At 39.7% G+C, this 17,093-nt stretch overlaps 1 protein-coding gene across 8 annotated transcripts in view; it reads right to left on the bottom strand.

Annotated features, from left to right (window-relative positions):
- Nucleotides 1–17,093, bottom strand: part of MBNL2 (muscleblind like splicing regulator 2) — a 173,404-nt gene that overhangs the window by 131,434 nt on the left and 24,877 nt on the right. The gene's annotated exons all lie outside the window — the stretch shown is intronic.

The raw sequence follows: 17,093 nt of genomic DNA on the forward strand, positions 1-17,093 counted from the left end.
TCAACTGAAACCTAGCCCTGAATTCCCAGAGAAGTCTTTGTGAGAACTTCCGTTTCCTCCCCCGGACACAGCCTTGGGTGGACAGAACCACTTTCAGCTGACCTTTGTCTTTTTCTCTCTCTCCAGTGACCAGCTTAATGGCCATTTCATCCCTGCCCACCTACCTATAAATACCAGTAACCCCCATTTTTTGACAAAATGTTTGTAACACAACTTTTATTATCACCAAATGAAAATCATAGTGTAACCAATGGGCACACTTTTTAAAAACAAAATCAATATATCGCATAACTATAAATACAGTAATTTACATAACAACAGAAAGCTATTTCATACAATAAATCATATATATTTTAAAATTCTGATGCTAAGGCACAAGCATGTTAGAAGACAGAATGAAGTGTCAGAAGCTGACACCTATACGTTTGCAGCACTGTAATGAACGGGACGGGTACAAATGTAGACTGACACAGGTTTGAGAAGAGACGTGGCTTATCAAATTGCCAAATAATTTCTGATGAAGTCCCTAACAAGAACAATCTTATCTCAGTTTACACAGTTGTTGCATTCTTGAAAAATTCAACTATACTGAGGCTGTTCAATAATTTAAAAAAATAAACATAAGGCCTGGCACAATGGCTCACACCTGTAAGCCCAGCACTGTGGGAGGCCGAGGCGAGCAGATCACCTGAGGTCAGGAGTTCGAGATCAGCTGGCCAAACCCTGTCTCTACTAAAAATACAAAAATTAGCCAGGTGTAGTGGCAGGCACCTGTAATCCCAGCTACTCGGGGGCTGAGGCAGGAGAATCACTTGAACCTGAGAGGCAGAGGTTGCAGTGAGCTGAGACTACACCACCGCACTCCAGCCTGGTGATACAGTAAGACTCCAACTCAAATAATAATAATAGAGATACAGGCTGGTTTCTTGCTCCGACGGAGTCATATTCATTGCAAGATGTCAAAATTCTTTACTCCTGTCCATTAAATTCCAGAGATGCTCCCGAGACATTTGGACAATTTTTTAAAAAATGCTCCTGTAAGTTTCCACTGTGTCCCTCTGGGTAGAATGGTCCCCGTTATGAATAGTGATATGAGAGCTTCGTCTGCCTAAGTATCACCAAGTAGGCCTGGGTGTAACACTTCAGCGTAGTTAGAATAGTAAAGAGTGGGAAGCTCTGGCAGGATCTAGACAAGACCCCCAGCTGGAGGAAGCTCTTTCTAGAAGCATCGCCTAGGATCCGTTAGAATTGGAAGAGTTGGCAAGGGAGGGGGAATTGGTTAAATGTTACAGCAATGGTGGAGCAGAAGGCCATTAAAAGTTACACTGCAGTGCTGAGGAGAAAAAGGAGAAGTTACTGCTGAGGTCAATTCATTAGAGGCAAAGTCATCTTTGGGGATTGGGAATGAGGTGTGCAGGAAAGACATGAGTCAAAATGGACTGAAAGGTTGAGCATGGTGGCTCAAGCCTGTAATCCCAGCACTTCGGGAGGCTAAGGCGGGTGGATTGCCCAAGGTCATGAGTTTGAGACCAGCCCGGGAAATATGGTGAAACCCTGTCTCTACCAAAAAAAAAAAAAAAAGATACAAATATTAGCCTGGCATGGTGATGTGCACCTGTAATCTCAGCTACCTGGGAGGCTGAGGTGGGAGAATCGCTTGGCTGCAGGAAGCAGAGGTTGCAGTGAGCCAAGATCATGCCACTGCACTCTAGCCTGGGTGACAGAGCAAGACCCTATCTCAAAAAAGAAAAAAAGAAGCGGGTAAGGACTTCAAAATGCGGGTCCTGTGTGTGCAGAAGGACATCAAATCTCTGCTCAGAGAAGGCAGAAGGCAGCTAGAAATAGGGGTCTAGAAGTCACGGTCATGGCTCCAGAGCTGGAGTTCACAGCCACGGAAATGGCTGCTCAAACCACAGAATGGCCAAAATAAGAGATGGGGAAGGGATTTGTTTGTATACATCTGGGAGAGAAAACAGAAAGGCTTGGACCAGATCCAGGACAGTTTATTTAGTTATGTGGAGGTGGAAAAAGGAAGAGGAGTAAGGTAAACCACAGAAAAAGAAAGCTACAGAAGATCCTTTCAGTAACGCAACAGTGAGGGAGAAGGATTCAGAGTTTTAAAAGGAAGGAGTAGCCAAAAACGTCCAGGGTCACGGAGAGATCAAGGCATGTGGACAATTTGTGGTGGCTAGGTGTCACGAGGAGGAAGTCCCTACTGGCTTTCAAGGGGGTGGTTTCTGTGGCGTGACGCTGACAGAGCTGGTGAACGAGGCACTCGGTGTTGCAAGAACAGCGTGTGGCGGCAGGGCAGGGATTTCACTCTCTCAAGTCAGAGAGGCTTTGATGCCTGTGGGATCCTCAGCAGTTACCCTTTCAGAACCTCAGGTTTGTAGAGAGAATTTTAAGGATTCACTCTCTGAAGCCCCTGGGAGGATAAGAGAGCACCTGCTTCTCCCCAAACCCTTCCCATGTTTCTTTTTCATTTTAATGGAAGGAGAGAAACAGGACAAGAGCTTGGGGAGATGGCAGGGTGGATGTGTGGGCCAGAGAGCGGCCACTGGCCTCGAGAGAAGGGAAGGACAAGGCGGCCGGCTCCCATGAAGGCTCGGCCTCTGCGAGGAAATGAGACACTCACTTCTCACTCACAGGACCCACAAAAGGTGGGAAGTGAGGGCTGCAGCCTGGCTGAAAGCTAGACAGCAGGGCAGCCTCAGTCCTGCGGCCTTTACCATCTCAGTCAAATCAGAGCTGTTTTACCCACTGAGACACGCAAAGGTGGGGCGGGGGCCTTCCAGCCAGTGCCTGAAGTGTGGGACATCGTCAGTGGGCAGTTACAGAAGGTGGCAGGGAGAGAGAAAGGCAGGGAACCTCAAGTGGCCCAGGAGGCACAATGTCAGTGAAAGAGCATGAATGTATTCTGAGATGAATGGTTCTGCTTTCTCCATCTCCCCTTGGCCAGTCCAAAGCAGAGGTGGAAAAAGGGTGCTGCCAATTTCAAAGGTCAAGGTCTTGGAGATGGGACAATTGAAAAGAACAAAAAGGCCTGAGGTATGAGGCTAGTACACATGGAGGCGATGGCAGTTGAGGAGGTGGATAAAAGGGCTGTTCTCTCCTGGGTGGAAATTTTATCTGCAATCGTGCAATTTGTTTCTGAGTGTATTGTAAATTTCCTGCTGTGTGTGCATGTGTGTGAGTGTGCACATGTCAAGTGAAGCAGTGAATGATGTCGGAAGTGGGCATGGCTGATACTCCCAGCTGAGAGGGTCTGTATCCATCATGCGCTCGGCATATCATAGTTACGTGTGCTGTGCAAAGAAGTGAAGAGTTCCTTTCTATAGGAATGAATAACTGCAGAGAAGGTGCAGTAAGAATGCGCACATGTGTCAAGGAGAAGAAAAAGGCAGGTGCTGGACACTGTTGGAGGAAGCAGCATGCAGAGCCGACCGATAGATTAGTGGGATGGGGTTCGCATCTTCAATAGCAAGATAAGACCCCTGTAGAGCTCAGAACAAACATTTACCGAGAAGCATTTGAGATAACGTTTTTAAAGTGAAGGGTGATAAAGATGAGAGTGATCCAAGGGTTCATGCCTGGTGGCCTGTGCTAATTTAAAAGAAGGAGGTTAGCGTATCTGCGGATGGGGAAGGTGGAGAGGAGAAGGAAAGGCTGGAACATGGCAGCTTGGCTGCAAAATCCACCAGGCCTCTGTTTAACCACTGTCTTGTCCGGTTTTACGGTTTCAACTGCACTCTTTTGTACAGTTTTACGCTGTTAAAACCCACCAGATGGTGACATTTGTGTTCTTTCTCTCTCCTATTTCTTCCTCCCCTCTTCCCTCTCTCTGATAGCTTACATCTAATCCACTGGCAGATGTCTCTGGCTCCACGTTCCTAATGGCACCAGAGTCTGGCCACTTCTCCCCAGCTGCACTGGCCCCTGCCTTGGAGCCACTATTCTCTCTCACTACTTTAGTGCAAAGCCTCCTCACCAGTCTACTGACGCGTCTACCCTTGCCCCACTGCAGTCACATCTCAATAAATCATCCTGAGGGACTCTTCGAAAATGTAATCAGATCATGTCACTTCTCTGCCCAGGAACCTCCAATGGTTGTCCGCCTCACAGAGCATGAACGTCCAGAGCCTTACGATGGCCTACACTGACCTAGTGACTCGCCCCATACTTTCTGACTCCCCCCAGCCATCCTGGCCTTTGTTCCTTGAGTAGCCAGGCACGTCCTGCTCAGAGTTTTGACCTCACTGTTCTCTCTGCTGGGAATACTTCTGTCCCAGATAGTCACATCACTTGGATGGCAGCCTATGGTGCAGTCTTTCCTGATGTAATATTGCATCAGCCTTACCTCCTCACTCTGGCTCACCCTGCTTTATTTCCCTCCAAAGTCCTTATCATTATTTGACACTCACACATTTACTTGTTTAACTGTGCATTTTCTCCCTCACCCAGAACGTAACGTCTAGGAGGGGATGGTCTGTCTGTATCCCTAACATCTAGGGCAACATTTAAGTTTAGAACACAGTGAGCATGGAATAAATATTTGCTGAGTGAACAAGTGAATGAATGAGCAAATAAATGAATGAATATGCCGTGGAGCTCACAGTCTGTGCCCGCCTTCATGGTTTGCTCTGCTCCATCTTCTCCATGGGATTTGAAATCTTTCTCAACCGCTGTTGCTGCTATTATTTCAGCACGCTGGGACTCCAGTTTCTTACCTTTAAAAAAGAAAGGCCTCAACAATTTCTAGAGCCACTTCTGTCCTTAAAGTTCTGTGATTGTACAGTGATTGGCAAGGCTGATTTAAGGAGAAGTATTTTTAGGAACTCTTCTGGAAATCTTACCAGCTCGGCTGGGTTTGGCCTAGATTTGTCAGCAGGCCTTTTGAGCCGTGGGATCTAAAAGGAGGATCTGGATTGGAGGAAGGGGGACATGCGTGGAGCCCATTTTCTTCCTGCTCCTGAGTCCAGACCCCTCAAGGAGGCAGCATGAAAGGGGATTCGGGGAGGGTGAAGAGGTGGCAGGGTCTGCCTGTGGCATTTAGCACCTTGAGGGGCCGCTGTGGGGGTGAAGAGGACTGGGGAGGTAGTTTGGAATGCTTACACTCCAGACTGTGAAAAGGACAAAGATCGGGGGACTTGGTGCCGCAGGGATTTCATTCTTCTTTACATGTCCTCTTCTCCTAGCACAGAATATATAGAGAATGCCACTGCGCACCAAGACCTCACCAGCGCACCCAAGCCCGGTTTCCATGGTGTGGTGGTGGGAGCTACTGTGGTCCTGGACCCAGCGGAGGGTCTCAGACTTGAATGGGGGCAGTGCTGGTCCTGAAGGCTGTCATCAGAAAAGTTTGCTCAGAGGCTGAGAAGATGTGAACATGATTCTCATGAAGGCTAAGCTCCAAGAGGCCCCATTCGTTGGCCCTGGTATTCTCTCACAAGTGAAGACTCCATTGTGGAGCCACATGAACCCTCAGCATTGTATACGCTGGGGGTTAGCATAGCTCGAAGTCAGGTCAGAGAGAGCAGGCCCTCCCCCAGATCTCCAAAGTCAGGTCTCAGCAAGCAGGCCTTCCTCTGGCCTGGGCCCTTGGGGCAGAGGCCACAGGTCTACCTTCCTGAGATCTGTGATCTGGCTATTAAGTCTCTGCCAGAGATAATCTGCCAGAAAGAGCCATCCAGTTGTCCAACCTCTTTCCACATCCAGCCCCATCCCACTATTTTTGCAGAACCCAATTATTCTGGCACAGAACCCGACATGGGATATGTGGCTTGGAGGAGCCAAGGGTTCAGAAGAACTCAGAAGGACACAGAATGCTACTCACTTATTTGAACACTGTGGGAAAGATAGCAGCAGGGTCAGACACACAGGTGACGGGATTTTATTAATATTTAACAAAATATAATTTCCACCGTTTGACTTCAGCAGCAAAGCAGAACCCACTAATTCAGGAAAAGGAAGAGAGCAATTTATTAAACCAAGACTTTGTTTTGTTATTTTATTCACCCTAGAAGTAAAAAAAAAAAAAAAAAAAAAGAATTTACTGCCATACTTTTAAAAATCCCATCAACGGGCAGTGACTCAAGCCACAAGTATGAAGTAGCCTACAGAAATGAATGAGTCAACAATTCATCTTATCTTTCAGGAAATTAAGCTAACTGCTAGGTATTTAAATCAAAAACAAATATTTATTGTGTTTAAATAATATGTTGTGTTTAAAGCCTCCAGTTCAGAGGAATTGAGACAAAAAAAAAAAAAAAAAAAACCCTGGGAACAAAGCGTATCTTCAATAAAAATGTGACATCATGCATTATTAGGTAACATTATTGCTAAATGCATCAGGCAGGACTCGTGAAATCCTGCATCCTATCACCCCTTCCTTTACTCAGGAACAGATCCTTCGGTTGCCTCTCTGTCCAGACGGGGCATTCCTCAAAGGCTCCTTACCACCGGGCTCTGCTTCCCTGCTACCGTCAGTTGTCGTTATTTCTAAGCAAGGTCACCTGTGCTGTATCTCCATGGTAACAATGGGGCACCACTTTGAGGAGTGCAACAGAGAGATGGGGAGAAAGGCGAAATCACAGTCTCTGATCTGCCCTTGGGCGCGAGCAACTTCTGAGATGCGCGTGTGATTCTTCTCATTTTATGTAAGGGGAATTCGAGGAATTGGCCAGTGCACCCCTAAATCCTGTGAATGGAGGAGCAAAATGTAAAACCTGAGGAGCGCACCCTGCACAGGCACCTGTGTTCATGGTTTACACGGGGGTCCCTGGGCCACTCCAACAAGAACCCAGGGTGACTGAAACAAATGCGGGAGAGGGTGGGTGCTTCGGCATCATATAGATGAACCAAGAAACCTTCAGACATCTACGCTGGTGTACTGAACGCTGTTCTGTTAGCTGTATCTTTTGCGTATCTTCTCAATACACAATTCTCATGTACATGGAAGTAGTTTTGCTCTCCCAGGTCCACTGGCCTGGGGACTTCATGCAGTTCTGTCATTTCCTTCTGCCAATTGCCATTTCTTTCGAAAACATATCCATTTCCCTGTAAGTGTTTTTTAAGAGGCATACTGCTGAGTTGGAAAATTAATAACCTGGCCTAACCTGTGATACCACCCTCAAGACAAGCTCTCAAGTTACTCGTTCATTATTTTCCAAAATGATTTTATCATCTGAGTTCCCACGTGCAGGCTTCAATTGCTCTTCTAATCCTCCTTGTTCCTCAAACTGGTTTGACCTCCTTCTCTAAGAGAACCAATGACTTTGAATCAAACCCAACCTGACAAGATAAAATGAGAAAGAAAAGAAGGTAGGGTCTGAATGCCTGAATACTTTTTTCTGGTATGCAGACTATCACAGGGCTACCTATTCATGCTCTCTGCATAGTCCAATAACCAAAAGGTATGCATGCAAAAGCAACTTGACCATGCAGTAATGCTTTCTGATTTAAAGTATTATTTTGCCTACACAGTATCTTTTTAACTAAGGATGAAATAAATGCAAAATAATTTTTGTGATTACAATGAAACCCTCTGTATGTGCAAATGTGAATGATGTTCCGCTTACTGAAATGTGTCTTGTTGGTGGTAATCAAAATGACTTACTTAGCACTTAACACAAGTGTGCTTCTAAATGAGAAATGATTGCTTACTTGAATACACAGTGCTAAGAGTTAAGAGAAACAGCTTATAAAACCCTACATCCTTGGGCAAGCCAGTGAACTCAAAACTTCAGCTTCCTCCTCTCTACTAGGTTATCCTGAGATTCTCTCACTATACTGTCTGGGGAAGATTTAGAAGACTTAAAACAGAACACTCACATAAGGCATTATCATTCCTGGAGGTCTTACCAAGCCATGGTAGGAAGATTGCAACATTACTCATGGAAATTTTGGTTAAGGCCACTCTGATAACCTGAAGCACTTGGTGGAGATGTTCCTGTCTGCTTCACTTTTTCCAGTACGAATGACTCAGCAGCAGCAAATATTTATTACGTCTGACTATGAGTTCTTCACTATGCTGGTTGCTAAAACCAATTTCCCAGCAAGCCTGCTAACAGGCATTCTGGGGTTCCATCTAGCTTCACAAATAGTAGTTCCATTATTTTCAGAGAAAACTGATTTAAAAAAAAAATCCATGTCCCAAAGCTGACAGTTTTTTAAAAAATTTAAAGTCAATAAATTTTTATTCAAGGAATTTCATGTGTCATGATTCCACTGTCCATCAAGGTCACCTTAGTTTCTCTAAAGAACTGGAGTCAAAATTTATCTTCAAAAGATTTATCTTTGTTAGCTCTTTTAAATTAAACTGATGCTTAATCCAATTGTCTGTCAGCCTTGCAACATTTTTTTTTATTTTGGCTTCTTTTATCTCCTTTTAAATATGGATATACTGATAAAACTTCAAAATTCTCTACCAAGAATATTTGAGATTTAATTTCTTCAACTAATTTGTTTCGGGGTCATTTTTAGAGTAGGTAGGACTGCCTAGTTCTTAATTTGACAGTCTCTCTAAACATGAATGAGCTCAGATCATACTCATTCCTGACTGTCACGCTCACTGTTATCCGTCTTAGTTGGTGCTTTCGGCTTCCCTAATGGTTTTCTATAGAAAGAGAAGCACTTTGGTTACCAAGAGTGAGTGAATGTGCAAGTCAGCGGAGAGATTATAGATGCTTCATGGATAATTGGCTCAGCTCTCCCCATCCCCCACCAAAAACACAACACATGAGGTCCTAAACAGTTTCTAGAATAAAAGGGCAACGAGCATTCCTATTTGCAAAGTGGGAATATGTAAAATGTGAAGACTCTCTGCAATATATTTGGCTGCCATCTGGGGGTAGCCTCATTGCCTAGTTGTTTATCTGAACATGGGTAAGTCTGGGAGTCAGAAGAATTGAGTGTTAGTTCCTGCACAGTCATGTGCTAGCTGAGAGATTTAGGGTAAGTCATAATTCCTGTCTAGTCCTCAGTCTACAGAATCATAAAAGAAGACTCTGGACCAAGCTGTGGTCTTCAAACTCAGACGTGAGTGGTTTCATGGCCCAAGGAAGAAAGTGCAGCCTATAAAAGCATTCGTTTTACTTAAAAGCTTGATGAGGGTTAAAGAGAAAAGTCAAATAATTGAAGTCGTATATGACTTAAAATTTGTTTTTTTATATTAGAGCAAAGATATATAATAGAGAAGAAGGAAAGATTTAGAAGACTTTTGTAGATAATTAAGCAGATATTTTCTGTCATTTCTTCTAACCCTGCTCTGCTTTAAGGGTGCTTCAGTGGAAAAACTTGAGATACTGAACGGCAGTGTCTCCAAGGTGCTTTCTACCTGGGACATGCCAAGAATCATGTTTCTTGCCTCTCAGTGGGAGGGATCTTTAGGGATCTGCTTGTGACTCATTGGGGTTTGGTTTGTTAACACTGCAGCAGAAGCACAAGTTCATTAAGGTTGATGATTTCATCTGAATCACTCACCCTTTTTGGAGAAGAAAATAATACTTCACCACATCTAAATGCCTGAAATAGTCATGATATATGCTCTGGCTTTAGAGTCACCTTTGCGGCTGGAAATATTCATCTATTTACTTGAAATCAGGGCCACACAAGAGTACCTGGACTGTTCCTGGTGCTGAAAAGTAGCATCTATTGGGTTTCAGTTGTATTTGCTCATATTTGACAAAACTCAAATCTTGCTTTGAGAAATCCATCACATTGACTGTCTTTCTTAAAAATTTATACTACCGAAGGTACTACAGTAATTAAAAAGCAAATGGGAAAGTTTAGAGGGTCTTACATCCCTACAACCATATAATCCAATATAAAAGAGTGGCAGATGGAACAGTGGAGGGGTGGGTAGGCTTAGAGTCAAAAGAAGTCAATGTACAGGTTCAAATCAGACGTTTAGATTTTAAAAAATTTCTGAATGGAGGCAAATACCTTTGAGTGGACATTTTAGAGAAAGAGCAAGTTAATAACACTGGATTTTGTTTCAATTGAAACTTTTACACTCAAAAATTTCACAAGCTATTAGATATTGATAAATACCTTTCAATCATAATGCATCAAAATCCTTTATCATGCTTCAGAAATTGAGAATAATTACATTTTAGATTTTTATGTGTGAGTTATAGTTTATTTTTCAAAGAGAAAGAAATAGTAACACATTTGGAAACTATTACATGTTATATCATTTTAATCTAAGTATCTAAATGCTTCTTAGCAGCATTTAATAGTTAAAATTTTACATGTTTAAAAAAATTGTACTGGGCTTGGTGCAGTGGCTCATGCCTGTAATCCCAGCACTTTGGGAGGCCGAGGCAGGTGGATCACCTGAGGTCAAGGATTTGAGACCAGCCTGGCCAACATGGCAAAACCCTGGCTCTTCTAAGAATATAAAAATTAGCTGGACATGGTGGTGCGTGCCTGTCCAGCTAATTTTTCAGAAGGCTGAGGCAGCTATTGGTAAGGCTGAGTCAGAAGAATTGCTTGAACCCAGGAGGTTGCAGTGAGTGAAGATCACACTACCGCACTCCAGCCTGGGCAACACAGTGAGACTCTGTCTCAAAAAAAAAAATTGTGTTGAAAATTTCTAAAAAAAAAAATAAAAATAAAAATCAGCACATTTTCTGGAATGTAAATATCCAAAGAAAATTACATAATACAATACAACATTGTATTGTAATAAGTATTAATAAGAACTTATTAATACATATTATGTAATACATAATAAACTTTATACATATAATAAATACAATGTTGTATTAATAAATACATTGTATTGTAACAAGTATTAAGAATTTATTAATACATATTACTTAATACATAATAACACAATAAATACATTAATAAATGTATTGTAATAAGTATTAATTGCTTATTAATATGTATTAATAACTTAATACATATTAATAACAATACATATTAATAAACACAATGTTACTGTCTCAAATGAGAAGTTTTGTGTGTTGCTATTTTACAAAGAGAGAATTAAGGAAAGGATTTTTTTTACACGAGTGGTAAAACTAGTCCACTTGAAGCATGTTTAATTTTCCTGCATTCTTCCCAATCCTTATCTGAGAAACCTTGATGACAGTACAAGCAACTAGAGAGGTCTTTGGTAATGAATGAACAGGATCCACAGGTGATATTTGTTTTTACTCACCTGTCACCAGTGTCTCTATCTCAAAGGATGAAATTTTAACTCAGGAGTGTATGATTAGAATATAATAAGAGCTTAATGTGTATATACATTTTCACTTGATATCATCTATTCAAGCCATGAACATTTGGGACACAATTATATGAGCAGAACTATGCATCCCTACTAAGGCTAGGCTAAGATTCTGTAGGGTTGGGACTATACTTTTTCATTTCTTTGCTTCAAGCACAGAGTTTCATAAATATTTGTTGAGTAGATAAATGGATACGTGGATGGATAGATGAAACAAAGCAAAAAAAAGTTGATTATCTTTATTTTAAAGATACATATCAATATGTATTTTCTATGGAAGCAGGTAACTGATGTGCAATTAGTCTTAAATGTACTATCCTGAACTTTGTTTTTAATATCATAAAACTGATATTTATGAGATGCTTAAGTGTCTCCAATTTCACTTAGCAAGGTGAAAAATCTGCTGCTGGTTGCTATAATTAGTTTAAAATTCCCAGGGGGATCTCACATTCAGAACAAGATGTAAAATAGAGAGAGCCCTCTGTCACTAACCATTTATTTTTGAGACTTTTCAGAAGATAAGCTGTTCGAAATTTTCAAAAAGTCAAGAAATGGTGCAGCCAATGCATCAATATGTAACAGTAATATATGGCATAGCTACTGGAAAAGAGGAGAAAATGTTATCATTACCTTCAGATGATGCGATTATACAGCCAGAAAATTCAAGAGAATTAAATTTAGTTCTCACAAGGAAAAAGTGAGTTCAGTTAAGTTGCCAGAAATGAGATAACTAAATAAAATTAAATGGAACCAATAGTTTTCTTGTTTTTTAGCAATAATCAAGTAGAAGATATGCTAGAAAAATATTTCATTTATAACAGCTTTATAAAAATAAGACAGCTTGAAATAATGCTAACTGAAAATGTATTGGACAAGTAAAAAAATTAAAATTGACTTAGAGATATAAAATCATATTTGAATAAAATTGAAATATAGTTGCAGATTCTTGTCATCTAAAAATATTAGTTCTTATTAAATTAATTTGTAGATTTAATCCAACTTTAATAAAACCTTAAAGGGATTTTTTTATTGTTGGGGAGGCTATTTTGGGTATGGGGAAGAACTTGAAAAATGATTTTGGTATTTCTTTGGAAGCAACAGCAAATGAGGACAGAACATAAATTCCTGAAAAAGAATCACAATGTATATATAGGATTGACCTTGATATATCTGGATACATGTAATATCAATATAAAACAATTTTTTATTACTGAAAGAATAGGCAGATAAATAATTTCTTGAAAGAGATCTCAGTATATATAAGAATTGAGGATATGAGATAATAAATATCACACATAGAGAAAGGATGCCTTATTCAGTAAATATTGTTTGAAAAATTAAGGAAAATAGAGAATAAATTTATAAACTCAACTTGCCCTATTCACCAATTGATTTAATTAAAAATGTAATCCACAAAGGGCAAAAGAAAATATAAGTGAATCTTTCATTAATAATAGACGTACAAGTCCTTCTAACAAGACAAAACAATGCAACAAAAATCAATCTTTAAACACTTCAGTGTTTACTAATAGCTTCTGACTTTTTTGTGCAACGTCAGTTTGAGCACAAGTAGCTATCTGACCTTCCCTATTAATCGCCAGCAAAATGAAAACTTAAAGCAGTGTTAAGAAAGTATATCAGCTATGTCTTTTTTTTTAGTTTTTAATTTTAATGGTAGGTGTATATATTTATGGGGTACATGAGAGTCTTTGATACAGGCTGCAATGTGTAATAATCACATCAGAATAAATTAGGTAGCCATCACCTCAAGCATTTATCTTTTCTCCATGTTACAAACATTCCAATTATACTATTTTAATTATTTTAAAAACATACAATAAATTGTTGACTGTAGTCACTCTGCTGTGCTATCACATACTAGATCTCACTCTTTCTTCATTACCCTATTTTTGTACCTATTAACCATCCCTTCAGCCACATGTCTTAAAGTCTCCATGCTCCTAGCAGTTACATAGAAATTCCTAAATACTGCCCAGTAGCTGGACCAAATCTAAAACTGACAGTGCAAGAGTTCTTCCTGTGCAGTGGAAATAGCAATGGTAAGGAGGCTTGGCTGAGTTGTATATTGGCATACAGAGTAAGAAAAGAAAAAGTTTGCTGGAAACTCAGCAAAGATGACATACCCGTGCTGTATATACCGTGGCTAAAACTGTCACCATACTATCTTGAAGCTGCTATACCATCAAACTAAATCAAATTTGTGTCAAGGATACTTCTACTTAGCATTGGCGGAGAGGATTATATTGATATCAGGCAGCAGGTGAGGATCTCTGAAATGATTTCTCAGCCCTGTCTTGAATAAAAACAAGCCATGCCTGGACAGACTTCTTTTCTTTCAAGATCATTGAATGAATAAAAAGTAAACAAACGAATAGCTCTACATGCAACAAAAATCTAAAATGACTGATGGAAAGATTCTGCAAACTAAAAGGAGGGTCAAAAGGGAACTCAAGGTTTATCATTAAAAAAGAAAATTGAAGAGAGCATCGTGCTTTGTGTTTTCAATGAAGTTCAAGAAAGCTCACTTTTCTTAAAGAACTTATAGTACAGGACAGTAAAAATGGGAAAAAGGTGGACTGAGCTGAAAAGGGACCAAAAGATAGCCAGAAATGAAAGTGACAGTTGGTTGACATAAGAAAGGAAAGAGAGGAAAGCAACATTTCGACAGCAGAATAAAAATCTGAATTTGATGCAGTAAAGTGCACTATCAGCAAAGAAAGCAGAATCAGTGGGTTGGAGAATATACTTGAGACTTTTTTTTTTTTTTAACACAACATAGAGGAAAATGGAAAAGAGATTAAACTGCTCAGAGAACTACTGACAGACATGGAAGTCAGAAAACAAAGATCCAACCTAAGAATTATTGGTGTTCCCAGAGAGAGAGAAAAAATCAAAGAACAAATGAAATAGAAGCAATAATTCAAATCTATAGCTTAGAGAATCTTGGAAAGTTCCAAAAAAAAGCTGAGAAAGAAGAACCAACCAGACTTCCGTGTCCTGGGCTAAGCCAGCTAAAAGCTTTGCCAAGCTGGAAGCTCGTACCAATCAGGAAGACAAAGGAAGAGATCTAAAATTATTTAGCTTTCCGCCCAGAAAAGAGTTAACTACAAATGAATCAGTTGGCTTCCAATTTCTCTTTTGCAGCATAAAACAGCAAAAGCCATAGAAATATGTCTGTAGAAGTTTGGCAGGCAGGAGGGGGGGACCCTAATACTCTATGAACAATATACCTAATCACATTTTATTTCCAACATGAAAATGAAAAACTTTCTCAGATCTGCAAAGGGTAAAGAAAAATTCAGCAGTTCCTAGGACTCCTACTTGTAGGGATATATCCTACAGAAAAGAATCAGGCATGGAATTAAACATTTATGTATCAGCATGTTAATCACAGCACAATTTATGAAAATAAGCGATTAGAACCAATGTAAATATTAAGCAACAGGAAATGCTAAAATAAATAATGATATCTTCATATCATCAGACATTAAGCAGCTCTTAAAAACCATGTTTTCAATCAATGTAGAATGTCAGGCTCCAATGTTTACCATAGGATATTAAATGTTATATATATATATATATATATATATATTTTTTTTTTTTTTTTTTTTTGAGGAAGCAAGTATTTTATCACCAGAAAATAAAATAAAACTAAAAATATTCTAAGACAAAAATTCTAAAAATGTCCCCTGGGCTTTTATGCTTGCAAACATGTCATTTCCATCTTCAAAACTGAACAATAGGTCAAATGTCACCACCATCTAGGGACAATCATTCATAAACTGTGGAAACACTTTCCAGACTGAACATCTGAAAATGTAAGGAAGTTGAGAAATAGGGAACTCACATTATCTCACTGAGTCTGGACACATTTTTGTTATCATGAACCTCGCCTGTTTAGATGGGATAGTAGGCGTATCATATATCACAGTGTGTTGTCCAAATTGTGTCACCGAAATTATGTGTTATTAAAAAATAAGTCTCAACATAAAATACAGTTTAAGATTTCAACAACTTGACATTAATTTGAATAATTTTAACTCACAATGAGTGGGGTTGGGGGTTGGCCACTTTTAAGAAAAGAGATTAAATAAAAGAATGGAGTGACAATGGCTTGCAAATTGTAGCTTTCTAATAATAGTAAAATTTGCATAACATTTTCCATAGACTTGGCATAAAAATGTTAAATTAAAACTGCTTATTATTGCTTCTAATAATAAAACATAACTAGAAAATTAACCCTGGAGGCACCACATATGACTTTATTACATTGCATTTACATTTTGATTTGAACATTACATTTAGGATTTTGTTCCACCTTTTCTTATCTGATTTCGTGGGATTTTAGAAGAAAGGGAGGATTCTAAAAAAACAATTATCTCGATTTTATTATTCTTAATGGAACTCATAAACAAAAGATTACTTTCTTTTTGTGTTTTAAATGGTTAGAGATATTATGGTAGGGCTTTGTCCCTTTGGGGACCCATAGCACATGTTTTGGGAATAGTTGGCTCAGGTCTGGGTGAAATATGAGACTGTGACATCAGGGACTTGTGATCACTGTCTCCTGCTTTAACCAACTAAGCTCTCCACCCATGTACAAGAGCCTCAACCATGACTATGAAATATTATGGGGCCGGGCACGGTGGCTCCTGCCTGTAATCCCAGCACTTTGGGAGGTCGAGGCGGGCAGATCATCTGAGGTCAGGAGTTTGAGGCCAGCCTGGCTAACATGGTGAAACCCCATCTTTACTAAAAATACAAAAATTAGCTGGCTGTGATGGCACAGGCCTGTAGTCCCAGCTACTTGGGAGACTGAGGCAGGAGAATTGCTTGAATCTGGGAGGCGGAGGTTGCAGTGAGCTTAGTTCCTGCTACGGCACTCCAGCCTGGAGTAAGACTCCATCTCAAATATATATATATATATATATATGTATGTATATATATATATGTACATGTATATATATATGTACATATATATGCATACATATATATATACATACATATATATATATTTGTATGTATACATATATATATGTATGTATATATATATAAAATTTTTATGCAAAGAATAAATAATTACATGTTAAATCCAGAAATAATAAATATGGAAAAGAGTATTTGCCTTTCCATAGAAAAATCATTTCTAATGCAGCACAAAAACACTTAACTAGAATAAGGGTGTCTGATGATACATTAAATTTAGAACATGTGATGAAGGGTGTCTAGAATAAGGGTGTCTGATGATACATTAAGTTTAGAACATGTGATGAAGGGTTTGCCATATATGCTTTGAGATGAATAAAGTAATCACGTGCCATTTCCATCTTTTCCAGAAAGCCCGTCTGGAGGAGCCTGTCTTGTAGTGTGGTTTGGTACAATGCATCTAGGAAATGTTTTCTAGATTTGGGTAAACCTATGTTTTGGGGGTAAAATTCACAGGTGGAGCAATTAGTTGGCTTGCAGATTCAAATACTAACTACTTATGAAGCTATGTGAAGTAAAATGATGCAACTGAACTAAAATGTGATTTAAAACATGGAGTAAATGATATTGTTAATTAACCATTCTGCTTTCTTTTAGCTGTTTAATGAATTAACTAAAGAAAATATTAGAGTTCTAAACAATTGTTTTTTCTTTTGAGACAGAATCTCGCTTAGTCACCCAGGCTGGAGTGCAGTGGCACAATCTCAGCTCACTGCAACCTTCACCTCCTGGGTTCAAGCGATTCTCCTGCCTCAGCCACCCGAGTAGCTGGGACTGCAGGTGTGTGTCACCACGCCTGGCTAATTTTTTGTATTTTTAGTAGAGACAAGGTTTCACCGTGTTAGCCAGG

This window comes from Aotus nancymaae, unplaced genomic scaffold (genome assembly GCF_030222135.1).
Source record: "Aotus nancymaae isolate 86718 unplaced genomic scaffold, 86718_ANA_hifiasm-v0.15.2.pri h1tg000048l, whole genome shotgun sequence".
Taxonomy (NCBI): domain Eukaryota; kingdom Metazoa; phylum Chordata; class Mammalia; order Primates; family Aotidae; genus Aotus; species Aotus nancymaae.